The following is a 21,948-nucleotide window of genomic DNA, read 5'->3' on the forward strand; positions in this document are numbered from 1 at the left end:
TTAAAATAGGGATTTTCCAAACTTGCAGATTTATTATGAAGGTTAAACTAAACATTGCACAGAAAATGCATAGTGCACTTTAAAAAAAGAAAAGAGCACTGAATAACTAGAAACTGTTCATTTTATTTGCCCCCCTCCCAAGAGGATGTCTCGGAAAAGAAAATATGAGTCCTGCTTTGCCTGTGATTCTCAGAGGCTCTATACTTCACAGTCCATTTTCCAGGGCCTGTAGTCACCTCTTCTTTGGACCCCAAGAGAGACATATACTTTATGAAATTACCAAGCAGAACTAGGTCGACCAGTGTGAAGATCATGATAACAAGAGATTTTACCAGATGATTTCTCCCTTTAGGAATCTCTAGAATTTTTAACCTGTCCATAATTCCCTTCATTGCTACATGGCACCACTTCAGGGCAATGTCCCTTGAAGGTGTCAGGCCACGTGGCCAGAGCTTGGGGAATGGCTCTCTGTTCTGGTAAACAGAGCCTGCAAGTATCTCTGGATTTTGGAGGATGGAGGAAGGGAAGAGCTTTTTACCAGAAGCAGCTGGTAGAACTGGTGTTTCATTGTGCGCCATTTAACACACGGAGCCAGGGATGGGCCTGCACAGTCATGCACAAGGCTAGGCTGTCACCCGGTTAGACGCTGTCTCTCGTGTCACTGCTGGAAAAGTCTGCTCTTCCTTATCTAAATCAACACATAACTGGGATGAAGCTGTTGGAATGGAACAATACGTGATGATACTAGTTTGTGGAGTATTTTCCTCTCCCTGTATTTTCCCCTTTCCTTTCCCCACTTTCAAACCAGTAGTAGGCTCTGGTCTTATTGTCTTAGGATAGCAGGTCGGGCTCTGAGTATGTTTTGGAGGATGGAGGAAGGGAAGAGCTTGTATCAGAAACAACCTGCAAGTATCTCTGGATTTTGCATTCTAAAAGTCTAAACATTTTTTTTTTAATTATACTTTATAGGGTACATGTGCACAACGTGCAGCTTTGTTACATATGTATACATGTGCCATGTTGGTGTGCTGCACCCATTAACTCGTCATTTACATTAGGCATATCTTCTAATGCTATCCCTCCCCCCTCCCCCCACCTCACAACAGGCCTTGGTGTGTGATGTTCCCCTCCCTGTGTCCAAGTGTTCTCATTGTTCAATTCCCACCTATGAGTGAGAACATGTGGTGTTTGGTTTTTTGTCCTTGTGATTGTTTGCTGAGAATGATGGTTTCCAGCTTCATCCATGTCCCTACAAAGGACATGAACTCATCCTTTTTTATGGCTGCATAGTATTCCGTGGTGTATATATGCCACATTTTCTTAATCCAGTCTATCCTTGATGGACATTTGGGTTGGTTCCAAGTCTTTCCTATTGTGAATAGTGCCGCAATAAACATACGGGTGCATGTGTCTTTATAGCAGCATGATTTATAATCCTTTGGTTATATACCCAGTAATGGGATGGCTGGGTCAAATGGTATTTCTAGTTCTAGATCCTTGAGGAATCGCCACACTGTCTTCCACAATGGTTGAACTAGTTTACAGTCCCACCAATGATGTGAAAGTATTCCTATTTCTCCACATCCTCTCCAGCACCTGTTGCTTCCTGACCTTTTAATGATCGCCATTCTAACTGGTGTGAGATGGTATCTCATTGTGGTTTTGATTTGCATTTTTCTGATGGCCAGTGATGATGAAAATTTTTTCATGTGTCTGTTGGCTGCATAAATGTCTTCTTTTGAGAAGTGTCTGTTCATGTCCTTCGCCCACTTTTTGATGGGGTTGTTTGTTTTTTTCTTGTAAATTTGTTTGAGTTCTTTGTAGATTCTGGATATTAGCCCTTTGTCAGATGAGTAGTTGCAAAATTTTTTCTCCCATTCTGTAGATTGCATGTTCACTCTGATGGTAGTTTCTTTTGCTGTGCAGAAGCTCTTTAGTTTAATTAGATCCCATTTGTCAATTTTGGCTTTTGTTGCCATTGCTTTTGGTGTTTTAGACATGACGTCCTTGCCCATGCCTATGTCCTGAACGGTATTGCCTATGGTTTCTTCTAGGATTTTTATGGTTTTAGGTCTAATGTTTAAGTCTTTAATCCATCTTGAATTAATTTTTGTATAAGGTGTAAGGAAAAGGTCCAGTTTCAGCTTTCCTATGGCTAGCCAGTTTTCCCAGCACCATTTATTAAATAAGGAATCCTTTCCCCATTTCTTGTTTTTGTCAGGTTTGTCAAACATCAGATCATTGTAGATGTGTGGTATTATTTCTGAGGACTCTGTTCTGTTTCATTGGTTTATATCTCTGTTTTGGTACCAGTACCATGCTGTTTTGGTTACTGTAGCCTTGTAGTACAGTTTGAAGTCAGGTAGCCTGATGTCTCCAGCTTTGTTCTTTTGGCTTAGAATTGTCTTGGCAATGCGGGCTCTTTTTTGGTTCCATATGAACTTTAAAGTAGTTTTTTTCCAATTCTGTGAAGAAAGTCATTGGTAGCTTGATGGGGATGGCACTGAATCTATAAATTAGCTTGGGCAGTATGGCCATTTTCATGATATTGATTCTTCCTATCCATGAGCATGGAATGTTCTTACATTTGTTTGTGTCCTCTTTTATTTCATTGAGCAGTGGTTTGTAGTTCTCCTTGAAGAGGTCCTTCACATCCCTTGTAAGTTGGGTTCCTAGGTATTTTATTCTCTTTGAAGCAATTGTGAATGGGAGTTCACTCATGATTTGGCTCTCTGTTTCTCTGTTATTGGTGTATAAGAATGCTTGTGATTTTTGCACATTGACTTTGTATCCTGAGACTTTGCTGAAGTTTCTTGTCAGCTTAAGGAGATTTTGGGCTGAGATGATGGGGTTTTCTAGATATACAATCATGTCATCTGCAAACAGGGACAATTTGACTTCCTCTTTTCCTAATTGAATACCGTTTATTTCCTTCACCTGCCTGATTGCCCTGGCCAGAACTTCCAACACTATGTTGAATAGGAGTGGTGAGAGAGGGCATCCCTGTCTTGTGCCAGTTTTCAAAGGGAATGCTTCCAGTTTTTGCCCATTCATTATGATATTGGCTGTGGGTTTGTCATAAATAGCTCTTATTATTTTGAGATACGTCCCTACAATACCTAATTTATTGAGAGTTTTTAGCATGAAGGGCTGTTGAATTTTGTCAAAGGCCTTTTCTGCATCTATTGAGATAATCATGTGGTTTTTGTCTTTGGTTCTGTTTATATGCTGGATTACATTTTTTGATTTGTGTATGTTGAACCAGCTTTGCATCCCAGGGATGAAGTGCACTTGATCATGGTGGATAAACTTTTTGATGTGCTGCTGGATTCAGTTTGCCAGTATTTTATTGAGGATTTTTGCATCAATGTTCATCAGGGATATTGATCTAAAATTCTCTTTTTTTTGTTGTATGTCTGCCAGGCTTTGGTATCAGGATGATGGTGGCCTCATCAAATGAGTTAGGGAGTATTCCCTCTTTTTTTATTGATTGGAATAGTTTCAGAAGGAATGGTACCAGCTCCTCCTTGTACCTCTGGTAGAATTCAGCTGTGAATCCATCTGGTCCTGGACTTTTTTTGGTTGGTAGGCTATTAATTATTGCCTCCATTTCAGAGCCCATTATTAGTCTATTCAGGGATTCCACTTCTTCCTGGTTTAGTCTTGGAAGGGTGTATGTGTCCAGGAATTTATCCATTTCTTCTAGATTTTCTAGTTTATTTGCATAGAGGTGTTTATAGTATTCTCTGATGGTAGTTTGTATTTCTGTGGGATCAGTGGTGCTATCCCCTTTATCATTTTTTATTGCATCTATTTGATTCTTCTCTCTTTTCTTCTTTATTAGTCTTGCTAGTGGTCTATCAATCTTGTTGATCTTTTCAAAAAACCAGCTCCTGGATTTATTGATTTTTTGAAGGGTTTTTTGTGTCTCTTTCTCCTTCAGTTCTGCTCTGATCTTAGTTATTTCTTGCCTTCTGCTAGCTCTTGAACGTGTTTGCTCTTGCTTCTCTAGTTCTTTTAATTGTGATGTTAGGCTGTCGATTTTAGATCTTTCCTGCTTTCTCTTGTAGGTGTTTAGTGCTATAAATTTCCCTCTACACACTGCTTTAAATGTGTCCCAGAGATTCTGGTATGTTATGTCTTTGTTCTCATTGGTTTCAAAGAACATCTTTATTTCTACCTTCATTTTGTTATGTACCCAGTAGTTTTTCAGGAGCAGTTTGTTCAGTTTCCATGTAGTTGAGCAGTTATGAGTGAGTTTCTTAATCCTTAGTTCTAGTTTGATTGCACTGTGGTCTGAGAGTTTGTTATAATTTCTGTTCTTTTACATTTGCTGAGGAGTGCTTTAATTCCAACTATGTGGTCAATTTTGCAATAAGTGAGATGTAGTGCTGAGAAGAATGTATATTCTGTTGATTTGGGGTGGAGAGTTCTGTAGATGTCTATTAGGTCCACTTGGTGCAGAGCTGAGTCAATTCCTGGATATCCTTGTTAACTTTCTGTCTCGTTGATCTGTGTAATGTTGACAGTGAGGTGTTAAAGTCTCCCATTATTATTTTGTGGGAGTCTAAGTCTCTTTTTAGGTCTCTAAGGATTTGCTTTAGGAATCTGGGTGCTCCTGTATTGGGTGCATATATATTAAAGATAGTTAGCTCTTCTTGTTGAATTGATCCCTTTACCATTATGTAATGGCCTTCTTTGTCTCTTTTGATCTTTGTTGGTTTAAAGTCTGTTTTATCAGAGACTAGGATTGCAACCCTTGCCTTTTTTTGTGTTCCATTTGCTTGGTAGATCTTCCTCCATCCCTTTATTTTGGGCCTATGTGTGTCTCTGCACGTGAGATGGGTTTCCTGAATACAGCACACTGATGGGTCTTGACTCTTCATCCAATTTGCCAGTCTGTGTCTTTTAATTGGAGCATTTAGCCCATTTACCTTTAAGGTTAATATTGTTATGTGTGAATTTGATCCTGTCATTATGATGTTAGCTGGTTATTTTGCTCATTAGTTGATGCAGTTTCTTCCTAGCATCGATGGGCTTTACAACTTGGCATGTTTTTGCAGTGGCTGGTACCGGTTGTTCCTTTCAATGTTTAGTGCTTCCTTCAGGAGCTCTTTTAGGGCAGGCCTGGTGGTGACAAAATCTCTCAGCATTTGCTTGTCTGTAAAGGATTTTATTTCTCCTTCACTTATGAAGTTTAGTTTGTCTAGATATGAAATTCTGGGTTGAAAATTCTTTTCTTTAAGAATGTTGAATATCAGCCCCCACTCTCTTGTGGCTTGTAGAGTTTCTGCCGAGAGATCTGCTGTTAGTCTGATGTGCTTCCCTTTGTGGGTAACCCAACCTTTCTCTCTGGCTGCCCTTAACATTTTTTCCTTCATTTCAACTTTGGTGAATCTGACAATTATGTGGCTTGGAGTTGCTCTTCTCGAGGAGTATCTTTGTGGTGTTCTCTGTATTTCCTGAATTTGAATGTTGGCCTGCCTTGCTAGGTTGAGGAAGTTCTCCTGGATAATATCCTGCAGAGTATTTTCCAACTTGGTTCCATTCTCCCCGTCACTTTCAGGTACACCAATCACATGTAGATTTGGTCTTTTCACATAGTCCCATATTTCTTGGAGGCTTTGTTCGTTTCTTTTTACTCTTTTTTTCTCTAAACTTCTCTTCTCGCTTCATTTCATTCATTTGATCTTCAATCACTGATACCCTTTCTTCTAGTTGATCAAATCGGCTACTGAAGCTTGTGCATTCATCACGTAGTTCTCATGCCATGGTTTTCGGCTCCATCAGGTCATTTAAGCACTCATCTACAGTGTTTATTCTAGTTAGCCATTCGTCTAATCTTTTTTCAAGGTTTTTAGCTTCTTTGCGATGGGTTCGAACTTCCTCCTTTAGCTCAGATAAGTTTGAGTTGGGTAATGCTACGGTAACAAAATCACACACACACACAAATCTCAGTATTTTCTGACAATGCTTTATTTCTTGTTCACTTTACATGGCAGCTGTTAGTTGGCTGCAGCTCTAGTCAGCATTTTCTTCACTCTTGGATCAAGCGTAAAGCAGTTTCTCATCTGGCTATTGCCAGTCTCATGGAGGAGGAAACAGAAAATGCTAGAACCATGTGATGGTTTAAGGCTTGCTGGAGTAGCACCTAGCACCCCGTGTGCCATTTCATTGGCTGAAGCAAGTCATGAAGGTCAAGCAAATCATGAAGATATATAATCCTCCAGCAGGGAGCATTCAGCACAACTGGTTCTAGAAACACACTTTGAGAAACCCCACATTAGGGACACAGAAGATGAAAATCTCTCTGGGCCCAGGGCACCCTGCATTTCCCATGGTAGAAGAAGGAACCAGAACCACAGGGCAGTGCAAAATTACACTCAAATCTTGGATTCTATCCCAAATTTGTTACACTTATAATTTAGACTTTTCTTTCAATTTGAGAAAAACAGTAAATAAAATGATTGTAGAATTGTCCAAAATTTCACTTCTCTAGCTTAATATGCCTAAATATTTTTAAAAGAAGAGAAACATTAAATCTTCCATTATATGCTGCCTAAAAATTCTGATTGTCAGACTTACTCAAGAGAAAACAGAAATCTACCTGCATCTGGTAGAAGAGAACAGAGTTTGTTTGGTTTTCTTCTTTATGCTATTTTGGGGATTGAGCTCCGTGCATTGTAAGTGAACGTAAATCACCAACGCCCTGCCCTCTTCACAGCACTTGGCTCATCTTTTCTGACAGGGCTATGTACACATCCCCACTCGGCCTTGCCAATATGCCACTGCAGATAGGTCTGCATGACTTGATGAAAAGCAAACCGTTTTGTCCAAATAACTACTTAACTATGGGCTATATCTGAACCAATAACAAAGCTGGTTAAAGGCTTCAAAATCCCAATGATAGAACGTGGCACTCACCTACTGAAAAAAAAAGAAGATTCAAGAAAAAGGGCACAAATCCAAGGTTAATGACAGAGACTTTATTTTCTTTTCCCTCTTATTGCCCTTCCCTCTTTCACTTCTGTGTACCAGGCAGGGGACAGAGGTAACTTGTCCCAATTAAGGAAAATAAAAATAATAGGTATGTTAAATACTACTTGGCTAATTACTGATCCTAAACCTCACTATCCTGACTGCAAGCTGAAAGCACATTGAATTGTTTACTAATAATCCCTAAAACACCTCTATCCCAACAAATCTATATCAAACATTTCAGGAATAAGGATCACTCACTGGGTTCCTCTTCTTTAAGGAATATCTTTATACTCATAACTTAAGGCTCCTGACCTATTCAGTGCAGTAAGAAAAAGACTTTCAAAATCAGCTTTAAAAACATCACAGTTATTTGGACCCTATCTTATCTCTCACTGCCCCACCATTAAAAGTCCCTTCATTAGAGGTGGGTGTGGTGGCTCACGCCTGTAATCCCAGCACTTTGGGAGGCCAAGATGGGCGGATCACTTGAGGTCAGGAGTTTGAGATCAGCCTGGCCATGTAGTAGAGTCATGGTGAAATCCCGACTCTACTAAAAATACAAAAAAATTTAGCCAGGTGTGGTGGCACATGCCTGTAATCCCAGCTACCAGGGAGGGTGTGGCATGAGAATCACTTGAACCTGGGATGCAAAGGTTGCATTGAGCTGAGATTGTGCCACTGCCCTCCTGCCTGGGTGACGGAGTAAGGCTCTGTTTCAAAAAAAAAGAAAGTCCCTTCATTAAAAGTTACATTACACTGTATATACACACACACATACACACACACATACAGTGTTTGATTTTCTTCTTTATGCTACTTTGAGGATTGAGCTCCATGTGTTGTATATATATGTGTGTGTGTGTGTGTGTATATGGATATATGTGTGTGTATATATATGTATATATGTGTGTGTATATATGTATGTATGTATATATGTGTATGTGTGTATATATATACATATACATATTTAATATATATAAAACACTTGCTGTTATATAACTTAAAACACATAAATTTGAACTTAAAATTATATGTCATAGAATTTTACATAACATTATATATAATTTTATATAATAGCTACATGTTGATAGCTAGAAACTATGATTGATATCTTCTATTTAAATAAAACATCTTCAAGGTAGCTTTAACTGGTGCCCTTTAAAAAACCAGGAACTGGCCCAGTGACTGTGTTTTATGAATGTGTTATTTTATTCTCTCATGGGCCACATGTTTTAAACAACATAATTAATAAGTCTTGTATTTTCATCTCTGCCAAAAAGTTATTTGGTTCATGAACCATGGGTTTGACCTAGGTTTGACTGTACCTGAATGAAACTGGTCCTTGTTCTGAGCCATGTGTCATCAGGATTTAAAACCAATTCTTCAGGTAGACATGATGGATATGCTGGCTCTTCAGAAATGCACAGCTAGAGAGAGACTGGATACAAAAGAAGTATTTCAAGTCCCTTAAGTAGCTTTGTGCAACACAAGTTATTTCGTACTGCCTAAAATGAGCACAAACCCAGCAGTGTTCACAAAACCATAACCCACACTCTTTCCTCCTCCAGATGGTCTTCACAGTAATCTAATTAAATTATTTTGTTAGCTAAAACCTATCATTGCAATATAATGAAAACTTCCTACTAACTTACAACCTAGAAGTCACAGCCAATCATCTTGAAACATCATGCTGTTTTGCCACTTGATGTTTATTATGAAACTGTCCAGAAAAATGGAATATGATATTTTAGTATTTATCTAGGCTATTAAGAATATACATTTTAGTTATAGCTTTGGATAAGTGTTATAAATTATTTTTCTGACTTTTAACAAAGTTCTTCCAACCAAAGAACTGGAGGAAATGTAAAAAAAGAAGAAAAGGCTAAGGCTGTGTTAACAAAGACCACAGTCGTGGCTGGGCGTGGTGACTCACGCCTGTAATCCCAGCATTTTGGGAGGCTGAGGCGGGCGGATCACGAGGTCAGGAGATCGAGACCATCCTGGCTAACACGGTGAAACCCCGTCTCTACTAAAAAAAAAATACAAAAAATTAGCCAGGCATGGTGGTGGGAGCCTGTAGTCCCAGCTACTCAGGAGGCTGGGGCAGGAGAATGGCCTGAACCTGGGAGGCGGAGCTTGCAGTGAGCCGAGATCGCACCACTGCACTCCAGCGTGGGTGACAGAGCAAGACTCCGTCTCAAAAAAAAACAAAAACAAAACAAAGACCACAGTCATAAGCAAACTTGGCTGAGGCAAACAGGAACTTCACGTAAGAAAGAAAATAACTGGGTAGCAGTCTATCTATATTGTTAATCTTTTCAAAAACCAGCTCCTGGATTCATTGATTTTTTTGAAGGGTTTTTTGTGTCTCTTTCTCCTTCAGTTCTGCTCTGATCTTAGTTATTTCTTGTCTTCTGCTAGCTTTTGAATTTGTTTGTTCCTCCTTCTCTAGTTCTTTTGATTGTGATGTTAGGGGGTCAATTTCAGATCTTTCCCGCTTTCTGATGTGGGCATTTAGAGCTATAAGTTTCCCTCTTAACACTCCTTTAGCTGTGTCCCAGAGATTCTAGTATGTTGACTTGGAACCAACCTAAATGCCCATCAATGACAGACTGGATAAAGAAAATGTGGCACATATACACCATGGAATATACTATACAGCCATAAAAAAGAATGAGTTCATGTTCTTTGCAGGGAAATAGATGAAGCTGGAAACCATCATTCTCATCAAACTAACACAAGAACAGAAAACCAAACACCACATGTTCTCATTCATAAGTGGAAGTTGAACAATGAGAACACATGGACACAGGGAGGGGAATAGCACACACTGGAGCCTGTTAGAGGGTGGGGGGCAAGGGGAGGGAGAGCATCAGGACAAATATCTAATGCATGCAGGGCTTAAAACCTAGATGATGGGTTGATAGGTGCAGTAAACCACCATGGCACATGTATACCTATGTAACAAACCTGCACATTCTGCACATGTATCAAAAAACTTAAAAATAAATAAATAAAAATTTAAAATTTAAAATTTTTTTTAAAGTTCCATTAAGATATGGAAATACTGGTCTTATGTAGCTCTATTCCCTCTTCCCCCTTTTTGTACTATTATTGCTATATATATTACAAACTCAACCCATTATTATAATTATTACTGCATACAGTATTGCATCAATTAAAGAAGCTGAGAAAAGAGAAAGAAAAAAAAAGAAAGAAAGAAAATAACAGGCTGGGTGCAGTAACTCACGCCTGTAATCCCAGCACTTTGGGAGGCCGGGGTGGGAGGATCACTTGAAGTCAGGAGTTCGAGACCAGCCTGGCCAACATGTCTCTACTAAAAATACAAAAAATTAGCTGGGCATGGTGGCACACATCTGTTATCCCAGCTACCTGAGAGGCTGAGGCACAAGAATTGCTTGGACCCAGGAGGCGGAGATTACAGTGAGATGAGATCACGCCACTGCACTCCAGCCTGGGTGACAGGGCGAGACTCCATCTCAATTAAAAAAAAAAGAAAGAAAGAAGGAAAAGAACGTATATGTCATTGAATTGTAAATATTTCATGGAAATTTTTAAATTACTTTTTTACTAGCTTTAGATTCCCTTTAGAATCTGAATCCGGTTGCCTAAACCTTAAGCTAGTAGCAAACAAAAGAAACACCTTCCGTCATTCTTCCAATCCCATTTATGCATAGCAAAACTTGCAAAAAATTATAAAGCAACGCTTTAGAAATTGATAGACAATAAATTTGTTAGTTTTGCTACTTCAAGAACATAAAAGGTCATTTTCCAAGAGCCTGATAAAGAAAATTTCTGTCCCACAGAGGAGTAATAATTTAAGGGATTAGTGTTTTCATCATGCTCTTTTCCTCTATCTCAGTAGATTATGCTCATTCATTCTCAATTAAAACTAAAACAGCAACTTCTTCATCTACCTGTCACAAATCTACCTTTATCCACACTCATGTTCTTTGTTTTCTCCTTTGATGAGGGAAATGTCCCTCCCACTATGAAATATCTCCTCTTATTCTCTGGAACCCATACCCTTTTACCTTTACAAGGACATCACTTTTGCAATTGTTTCTTTTTTCCACCATCCTCTACTTATTTTTTCCCTCTGGATCACTCCATTGGCACATGGACATGTTTCTGTTGTCCACTCTCAAAAAACACATAGCAATAGCAATGAAAGCAAACTCCCTTAGATCCCACGGAACCCTCAATACCTGACTCACTGCCCTGCTCCTCTTCACAGAAAAACTTCTTGAACTTGTATCCATCCATTCACAGTCTTCACTTCCTAACCCCTTTTAACCTTCAGTCTACTCCTATCAGTCTTTCATCTTACACACCACTGACTGCTTTGGCCAGGGTCACCACAAGCTGTACGTTGTACTTCCAAGGGTCTATCTGCCACCATGTTATATAAACTCTCAGCAGCTCTCAAAGAGGTGACCATTCCCTTCTTCTTGAAGCACTTTCCTCTTAGGGAATCAATGAGTCCATAATTTCCTTACTCTCCATCTATGTCTCTGCCATTTATTTTCTTTCTTTATGTGCTACTCATCCTTGGCCCAATCTCTAAGATTAGAAGGGCTCAGGATTCAGTCTTCCTACTGTATGTTATCTCCTTGGGTTATCTCATCAAATCTCATGGCTTTTAATGCTATTTATGTTCCAATGACTAAGGAGTCATCAAGTAGGACTCTCATGCTGCAAATAACAAAAAATCAAACTCTGTCCTAAATAATAAAGGGTTTTTTGGGCTCACATAACTGAAAATTCCTCAAGCAAGATAATCCTGACGGCTCAATGATGTCATCAGAGGATCAATTTCTTTTCAGCTCTCTGTCCTGCCTTTTATTTTATTAGTTTCATCCTCAAAGCAATGTCCCTTATGTTGACAAAGTGGCTGCAGCAGTTCCAGGCTTCACATCCACAAATCATATCATCCAAAATGAGAGGGAAATTTGATTTATGGTAGATTTTTCAGTGTTCTCCGAGGGGAATAAAATATTATTTTTTAGAAGATCCCAGAAAATGAGATTCTACATGTCCTATTTGCCAAATGTTTTACAGACCTACTCCTAATCCAATTTCTTTGGAAAGGTTAATGTCATGTGCAGAATGGCTTAGATCTAGTTTACTTTAATCAATAAATATAATGTGGGCCAGGTACAGTGGCTCACACCTGTAGTTCCAACACTTTGGGAGGCCGAAGCAGGCAGATCACTTGAGGCCAAGAGTTTGAGACCAGCCTGGCCAACATAGTAAAACCCCATCTCTACTAAAAATACAAAAATAAAAAAAAAAATAGCCTGGGCATGGTGGCACATGCTTGTAATCCTAGCTACTCAGGAGGCTGAGAATTGCTTGAACCTGGAAGGCAAAAGTTGCAGTGAGCCGAGATTGCGCTACTGCACTCCAGCCTGGGAGACAGAGCAAGACTCTGTCTCAAAAATAAATAACCATAATATGGAAGAAGAAGGAGTATCCACAATCAATATCTATACCAGACTCCAGGTGAGGAGTCGGTTCCCTCCGAATAATATGGGTGTCACATGATAGTGGTAGGAAAGAAGGGACAGTGGGGAGGTAACCACTATACCCATATATAATATTCAAAATGATGCTTTATTTTTTTCTCTCCTCTGAGCTCCAGACTTAAGTATCCAACTATTTACAGTCAAGTGCCATATAATGACATTTCAGTCAACAACATACTGCATATACAATGGTGGTACCATAACATTATAATACTATATTTTTACTGTACCTTCTCTATGTTTAGACATGTTTAGATACACAAATACTTAGCACTGTGTCACAATTGCCTACAGTATTCAGCACAGTAACATGCTGTACAGGTGTGTACACTAGACTATGCTATAAAGCCTAAATGTTTAGTAGGTTATACCAACTAGGTTTGTGTAAGTACACTGTATGATGTTCACACCATTTAAAAAATTGCCTAATGACACGTTTCTCAGAATATATTCTCAGGAAATGATGCATGACTGAATTTAACATCTTCATGTGACATGACCAAGCTAACCCTCTCTTGCTACCATATGCCCTCACTAAATCTGGTTTCTCCTCCAATATTCCCTTATCAGTAATTGACATCACTATATATTACTTTGCTAAGACCAGAATTTGGAGATTACCTTTGACTCTTTGCTTTTCCTTACCCAATAATCTAATCCATGAGTGAGTTCTATTGGTTCCATCTTCCAATTATATTCTAAAGCTATTCATTTCTCTGTCTGCCTCCATTATCACCCTTAGGTCCAAGCCATCATTATCTCTTGCCTAAACTACTGCAATCACCAACTGTCATCCTGATTCCTTTCTTGCCTTCCTATAATTAATTCTCTATACAACCTCTAGAATGGTCTTTTAAAAATATAAGATCATGTCATTGACCTGCCTAAGTCCCGTCATTGGCTTCCTAGCTCCTTTATATAAAAAAACCCCTCAACTTTAGATGTTAGATGGAGGCCCTCCAACATCTGGCTTATGTCCACCTCTCCATTATTATCTCATTTCACTTTCTTCTCTATATTCCAGACACACAGATTTTTTTTTCACCACATCCTATACATGGACAGCTTGGACCTATTTTCACTGTTGAATGTTTATAGGCCCCAACAGCCCATTCTGTGGCCATAATTTCTTATCCCTCTAGTGCCCTCACTGGATCACTCATTCATTATGTTCTCCAGGCCCTTGACTACATGATTCACAAGTATATCAGGTCTTCCACCCACACTTCCTTCCCATCCACCCTAGACAACATGGAGAAAATTATACAATTATACAAATTAGTACCATTGTCTCATGTGATCTTTGGCCTTGTCTATCCCCAACATACTGTTTGACAATCTTGGCTGGGCACGGTGGCTCACACCTGTAATCCAAGCACTTTGGGAGACTGAGGTGGGTGGATCGCTTGAGCTCAGGAATTCAAGGCCAGCCTGGGCAACATGGCAAAACCCCATCTCATACATGGTAGAGCATGCCTGTGGTCCCAGCTACTCAGGAGGCTGAGGTGGAAGGATCGCTGGAGCCCAGGAAGTTATGGCTGCAGTGAGCCATGATCATGCCACTGCACTCCAGCCTCGGTGACAAAGTGAGACCCCATCACAAACAAACAAACAGACGACAATCTTATTGCATGTCTCCAGACAGATCCCCTCCCATTGCCTTCACCATTGTCATCAATCCTCAGTGTCATCTCCTCTGTCATCATTTAGCTTCTTAAACCACAGGAAAAAAAAAAAGAATGCTCTCTCATTCTACTGCCCATCTAGCACAAAATAAGGTGCTTGTCCAACCATTTTTAATTCTTTCCACAATATCTCACAAAGAGAAGCCTTTTAGTTTGGATAAGTTCTGCTATAAGTACCAGAATACTAAAATGAATGTGGCTTAAATAGCAAGAATATATAAACTCATAGAACAAGAAGCACGAAGTTTAAAGGTTGATGCAGTAGCTGATGGCATGAAGGCCCCAACTTCTTCCCATCATTCCACTCTGCAATACTCACCATGTTAGCTTTCATCCCAAGGCATCACTTCCTCATTCAATGTAGTCCAAAGGCAGAAAGACTGGTAGTGGGATCTCTTCTTGTATCTCTTATCAAAGGGGACACCCGCCCCCCTCCAGGAGAAACCATGCAGACTGTGCCCAGGGTCCATGGCCAAGATTGGATCACATGCAGTGTGGACTGGTAAATGTTTCATGGTCTGCTCTCCATGAAAATGCAAATAATCCTCAATTATTTATCTCCAGCCAAGACTTATTTTTAGTTCCAGACCTATATATACACTTGTCTTTTATACGTTTACACATTAGTGACTTCCAAGCATCTCTAAACTATAATTCATTCTTTCCCCCAAAGCCACTGCACCTATACTGCTGTTGTCCATGACTGGCACACCCAGACTAGATTGCTGTGAGTCATATTACATTCTTCCATTGCCTCTACCCTCTCTCTAATGAAAGCTCAGTATTGTGAGTCTGCTTCCTAAATATCTCCCAAATCCTTACTCACTTGTTCAAGAACCATCATCCTTTTCTGTACATTCAGTAACCCTGAATGTTCTCTTTGTCTCTAGATCCTCCTACGCACCTTTAATCTATCTTCCCCGGGTTTTGTGGAGAGACCTTTCTATTATACGTGCTGGCTCAAAATTCTTTACTGGCTCTAATTGTCCAAAGGGTGAAACTGAATTCCTCTAATTTACACGTGGACTTTCTTTATCTGAACTCTAACAACATGTTCACTCTCATCTTCTGTCTTTCATCTCTCGTCACTCTAATTTTGCCTTCTAACTATATTAAACTATTTGTACAGAACACATCATCCTCTCTTATGCTTCCATTCCTTTGCACATTGTGTCTTTCAAGTGTACTTTCCTCCCTTATGTAACAAGAAAACTTTTCATCCTTAAAGTCCTGTCAGTGTAAAGTCTTCTCTGAATATCTCAGAGAAAATAGGGGCTTCTATATTGACTGTACTTTGCATATATCTTCATAAAATAAATTTATCACTGTATTATAGTTCTTGATTTTTAAACCCTTTGAGGACAAGAACAGTTTCATCACTATACCTTTTGTGTCCAGAATAGTGCCAGGCACACAGTAAGTGTTTAAATAAGTGCTTATTGAATAACAAAATGAATGAACATATTAATATTGAATCACTAGAATAATAATTGGTGCTGTTGTAAAGACAACAGAGACTGGTTTAGCAAAGCACTGCTATAAGTCTCAGATCAAGAATACCCATCTTATAAAGATCACATAACTCTACTTGTCTCATAGCAAGTCAACCACCAACTTTTTGCCGACAATATAGTAAGATGGGTATAAGTGTGTCTACTGTACTGTTCAAAAAATAAACTATTGATAAGTAACATGGTCTACTGATAATGGGCATTACATGTACAACAGACAGCATATAAAAACATACATTTTGATAATAAAACAGATATAACAAAGACTTCTAGAAGCTAATTGACTCATTTCCTCTCCTTTATCTAGGTCAAACTTAGGACAATTACATTAGAATGTGTGTCTCTTATTTTTAATCCTTTATGCTCCCCTGCAACTTTCCAATACGAAATTTTCATATTTTAGGTTTTTGGACTGTGATCCTGAAGGGACTACAGATCCTCTCTTATTGTGTGCTGAGTTTTGTAACAAGGCATCAATTGGAGAGTAGGTTTAGAAAAAAAATTATTGATTGCATTGGGTTATGTCTTGCTTAAGATGTGGGGGTAAGATTTGTACAGATGGCCATCACATATAGGTCTGGAGCTTAAATTTTCCAGTTTTCTATTGCTATTTAATAGTAAATAATGTCACTGAAAAAGTTCACAAATGGGTTTGGGTGAGTTTACATTTCTATCATGTAGACATTTCTCTTTCTCTTTGTGTCCTAAAAAGAATTTCAGGACAAGTTTTCTAACTATAATCCAAGTCTTTTGTGCATAAGCATTTATAATAACACAAAAAGATAATTGCATATAAGGTAATGAGTAGACTTTTTACATATTTTTTCTCAAAAAGTACACATCAAAAACCATATAGTTATTGAATTCAGCCCTAACTAAATAGGAAAAAAAAGTGTGTTCAAATTATTTTGAACTCAGAAAGAATGGAAGATGCATGTATTGATGGAATGAATAAAGAACAAGTATTGAATCCTGGGCATTTTTGTGGAAGCTATGTTAATTTTATAAAGCTGCATCAATTTATTTTTCTTGTTTAGACTTCATATTTTTGACTTCTTTCTTTAAAATGTCTTTAGGAATCCTATGAAATATTTTGGATTTCTCAGAAATAGGATAATTTAACAGTCATGTTGTTTAAAAAATTCTCGATGGCAAATCTACTTGGTAAAAATTGAATAGCATGACTGGTTACTATTTTGACTTACTTTATCGGAGACAGGGTTGTCTTAGAAAATAGTTTCCATGTCTATTACAGCTGAAATTAAAATTAAATAGATCAAATGTGCTCTTATCAAGAGAGTTTTTAAAACTGCAGATATTTTGAAATAAAATCTTAAAATTTTATTACAATCTACTACTCCAAAGAAATATAAGAAAAAAAAATATTTGACCCATCTTGTCTCTACCCTGAATTTCCCTGAGATTGAGAAGGAATTATTCAATTTTCTCTTCTTTCTGACAGAACTATCCCAGATGAATAGCTACAATGGCCAATGGACGTACCATAAGATTTGTGCTCTGAGATTCCCTTGTTAAGGGTATGAGAGGGACTCATGGAAAGAATTTGGGCTGAGGAGGGATGGGAAAGGAAAGAGGGAAGGAGAAAAGGAGGGCATTCCCCTAGAAGCTCACAAAAATACAGACATAACCTCATAAACCCTACCACAATACACGGGGAAAAAAATTGTGCCTTCCCCAAAGTTACACAAAGTCCTCTTGTGTCTTCTTTCTCCCCTGTCAAGGTGAGATCTCACATACATAATACTGTTCATTGGTGACTCTTCAAGGATGTGGAGTTGGAAAAGAAGAGGGTATTAGACATTGTGATATACCTGAGCCCCCAGGCTTCATAGCCCCACGTTCTGATGGTAGTTTTCCGTTTTTGTTCAAAGAAAAGAGAATTAAGATTATGCCATTAAAACACTATTGTTTTAACCTTCTGTGATAGGTAGACACATGGTAGAAATGGAGATAGAGAGAAAGGCATGTCTTTAGGATATATTTTTGAAGTGGACCAATTTATGTTATTGTTGAGGGAAAAGCAAATAAAAACAGAACCAAGAATTACTCTGAGGTTTTGATAGGGTGGATGCTATTGTCTGAGATAGAGAAAAATGATCAAGAAGTAGGTTTAGGGATGAAGAATAGAAATTAAGAGCTTTGGTTCGGCCATGTTAAGTTTGCAACATCTTTAGTAGTCCCAGTAAATGCAGATTTGGTAGACTCCAGTGCTGTATTTAGGCTGACGTATTCTTCTTAGGTGAATGACACCAGCATCCACTCTGTCTCCCAGGAGGAAAACCTAAATGGCACCCCAGACCAGCCTTCCCCTTCCTGCCAGCCATTCACCTGCAACCAATTCAAGCTCTCTACATCTCATCACCCTGTTATTACATCTAAATTCTCATACCCAACCGACTTCTTCAATCCAATTCCCATAACATTGTGCCCCTTTCAATCATTAGGACAAAAAAGTGTAGTTGTGTAACTGCTACTGGATGGTATCCATCACAGCACAGGACACAATCTAACAGATGATAAAGATTTGATGATACGCTGGGCATGGTGGCTCACGCCTGTAATCCCAGGACTTTGGGAAGCCGAGGTGGAAGAATCACTCAAGCCCAGGAGTTCAAGATACGCCTGGGCAACATAATGAGAACTCATCTCTACAAAAAAAATTTAAATGAGATGGGCACTGTGGCATATGCCTGTAGTTCTAGCTACTTGGGAGGCTGAGGCAGGACGATGGCTTGAGCCCGAGAGGTCAAGACTGCAGCGAGCTGTGATCATGTCACTGCACTCCAGCATGGGTGAGAGTGAGACCTTGTCTAAAAAAAAGATGATCTGAAGTACTGTAGAATTTTATGTTTCTTTTGTTTCTTTTTTGTATCCTTCCCACACAACCCTAACATGGTTACTTCCAACAATACCCACAGGTAATGCCGCCACAGCCCCAGCAGAAGTCTGGTTAACCAGAGCTCCAGTTAAACTAGTTCCAAAGTCTAGAAAAATCTCAGCATCAATCAGTTAGCCCAATGTTTCCAGCGCAGGTGTGTCCAGTTCAAGAACTTCATCTTTGATGATTCCTTATCTCTTTCAGGCAGTGAGGCAATAGAAGGAGAGAAGAAAGAGAATAAATGCTACATATATGTCATTTCATTTCCACACTCTCTATCATCATCATTCTAATATCATATGGTATTGTTGCATTTTCCTGTTCCAATGGCCATCAGAATGGATCTCTAGTTAATGCCAATTGTCTACTGTATATATAATCATTACAGAATGAAAAGAGAGGAGTAAGCATAAATGATTAGAAGTTGTTCAAATTTCTTCAGAAAAGGTTCTTAGAATAAGAGCCTCTACTGGGGCCAGGTGCGGTGGCTCACGCCTGTAATCCTGGCACTTGGGGACGCCAAGGAGGGCAAATCACTTAAACACATGAGTTCAAGACCAGCCTGGGCAACATAGTGAAACCTCATCTCTATTAAAAATACAAAAATTAGCCGAGTGTGGTGGCGCAAACCTGTATTCCCAGCTACTTGGAAGGCTGAGACACGAGAATCGCTTGAACCAGGGTGATAGAGGTTGCAGTGAGCCAAGATCACCCCGCTGCACTCCAGCCTTTGTGACAGAGTGAGACCCTGTCCCCCCAAAAAATAAATAAATAAATAAATAAATAGAGTCTCAATTGGTGTTGACAAGTGAAATGAAGACCCAGGACATGGCAGAAAGGAAGACAGAAATTACCCTAGTTAGAGAAAGTACATTGAGATGAGGCAAAACCAATCAGATAGAAGCAGCTCATGAAAAGGTGTGCATCAAGAGATGCAGACACTTATATGAAGCTGGCATGGGCATTCCATGGAGGTCATTAGAGTTCACGGGCAGAAATGTGAATTTCATTTCTGAAGTAACTGAGAAATCATTAGAGCAAATTTGACCAATTATAATTAACCCTATTGGGCCAGCCAGGGGCAGAAACATACTTCCATCCTCTTTTCCAGACCTCAACTCCATAAGAAGTTAATTTGTATTGCACAACCCAGTCTTCTGGCTTAGATAGAAACATTTCGTTTTTTAGAAATTACCAAAAATATTTATAGCTTGACTAAGCTAATTTAAAACACACAGCAAAAGCATGGCATGCCTTACGTTCTCTGGGCTGCATATCTCTAAGCCCGCGTGACGGCTTTGTCGAGAGCACTCTATTAAAAGCAACACTCTCCATTCACCAGGACTGTTGCATAGATTACATAGGACCTCTTTTGTTCATTAGGTAACTGTCTAGCATGGAGACGCAATTGTTTCCTGTCATGTTTTCTTCAGAACCTAAACTTTCGAGGCATTCGGGCCTTGAGCAAGCGCCTGAGCTCATCTCAGGGTGAGGTATTTCGTGTACTGACCCAGCAAAATATTTTATAATCCATTTCCTAATCCAGGAAAAGCTGAGTCTTACCCTTGCATAAACCCAAAATTTGCCCTGAAAACAAATGTGATTAAATAAAACAATTGGAAAAAGATTTGCTTTGTTCTGCTGCTAAGATTCAACATTTGCCCAATAGCCACAGCCAGCCTAGCCATCAGGAATCGTGGCCAAGGTATGCAGGCAGCCAAGCTCATTCCTTCACACCTGACACAGACACCAGACTTTTCTGCATCTCTTCCTGGCCCTTTAGGAGAAGCAGAGACTACTATTGGTTCCTTTACTATCAAAGACAGACACCAAAAGCTCCTCAAATCTCCAGAGAATGTGAAGTTTATCATTTCTAAGTATACTGGACAAACTCTTTTTTTTCTGATTTAACTAGTAATATGTCATCTGGAAAAGCTATTTTGTCGTTAATTAGAAAGAGCATCAAGAAGAAATAAAAATTATTTTGCTCCAACATGTACATGGAGAAAAGGTAAGTGGAAGAGCAGAGGGGAGGGGAAGGGAGGCCATTAGGAAAGGTCACCACTAGCTAAGGTTTGTGCTGGAAACTTCTTTAAGCAGATGTTGATTTCACATGCTGCATTTGATACACGTGTCTCCTGATAAAAGCAAAGGGAATGAAATTACAAAGTCCAACACTGTCATCACCACAAAGCAATATGCAAATTATGGTCTTAAAATAAGTGTCTGAGAGGCCTGGGTAGTTTCATCCATACAAAGGCAATTTCTTTGTCATCCTCTTACTGATTAACTACACTAATCTCCGGTGAAGCGAGCTTGGGATTCCTACAAAGTACAATGTTGTGATCCATGACATTTAAGACATGGAAGGGGCCTCTCCAGAAATGAGCCACTGGGCTGAGCCTGGGCAGAAAATAGACTGCAATGAGTCACACAATGTAAGACGGCACAAAAGATGATTCACCATGTCTAAAGGAAAATAAATAGGAGTGAATGGCTAGTGTACTCAGGGAAACTCAGTCCCAGTGGGCAGAGTTTATTGGTCTGCATCACTCTGAGTTCTGTCATGGAGCTGTTGGGATGAGGTGATGGTGCTGGAAATGCTGAAATGGTGAGGGGGTGAGGAAGCAGCTCCTTTTGGGGCAGTAGCAGTGCAGTAGCCGCTTGTTTCCAGTTAAGGATCTCTGTGTCAGGGGGATACATCTGCCCTGGATGCTCTGAAGTGTATGATGTGAAATGATTTATCCAGAAGGCTGCACAGCTGGCATCAGATAAAACATCTGGAACCACTTTAGCTGTGCATTACCTAGAGGCAGCATTCCCTTCCTCGATGCTAAATTTAAACCATTCCTGTCATTTCAGACTCTCTAATGAAATCTGTTTCTCACAGGATGTCTCTGTCTTGGAAATGGCATGTGGTCTCCTTGCAAAATGAAAAGGAATTTAAAGCATATAAATCACCTGTTTTTCTTCCTCTCTCACCCTACACACACACACACACACACACACACACCCCGTCTGTTAAAAAAATTTCAGAACAGAAGAAAGGCATGGAAGTGATAAAGGTGTGCTTCTCAGAACAGGGAATGGCGAGGGAGGAGTGGCTACTGCCTGTCAATAGCTCACAAGCAGCAATGCTGACTGCCGAATGACTCATGCAAAAGTCCCAGAGGGATCGGTTCCCTCAGTCGCCCTTTAGGAGAGAGAGACAGAAAACGTGATATAAATGTTCCCACAGAATCACGGCTTTGTCAGATCCAAGGCTTATGCTGCTGCTCACTATGCTGGAGTGTAAATAAGTTGATGTACCCTATCATAGCTAA

Source organism: Pan paniscus, chromosome 5 (assembly GCF_029289425.2).
Source record: "Pan paniscus chromosome 5, NHGRI_mPanPan1-v2.0_pri, whole genome shotgun sequence".
Lineage (NCBI taxonomy): Eukaryota > Metazoa > Chordata > Mammalia > Primates > Hominidae > Pan > Pan paniscus.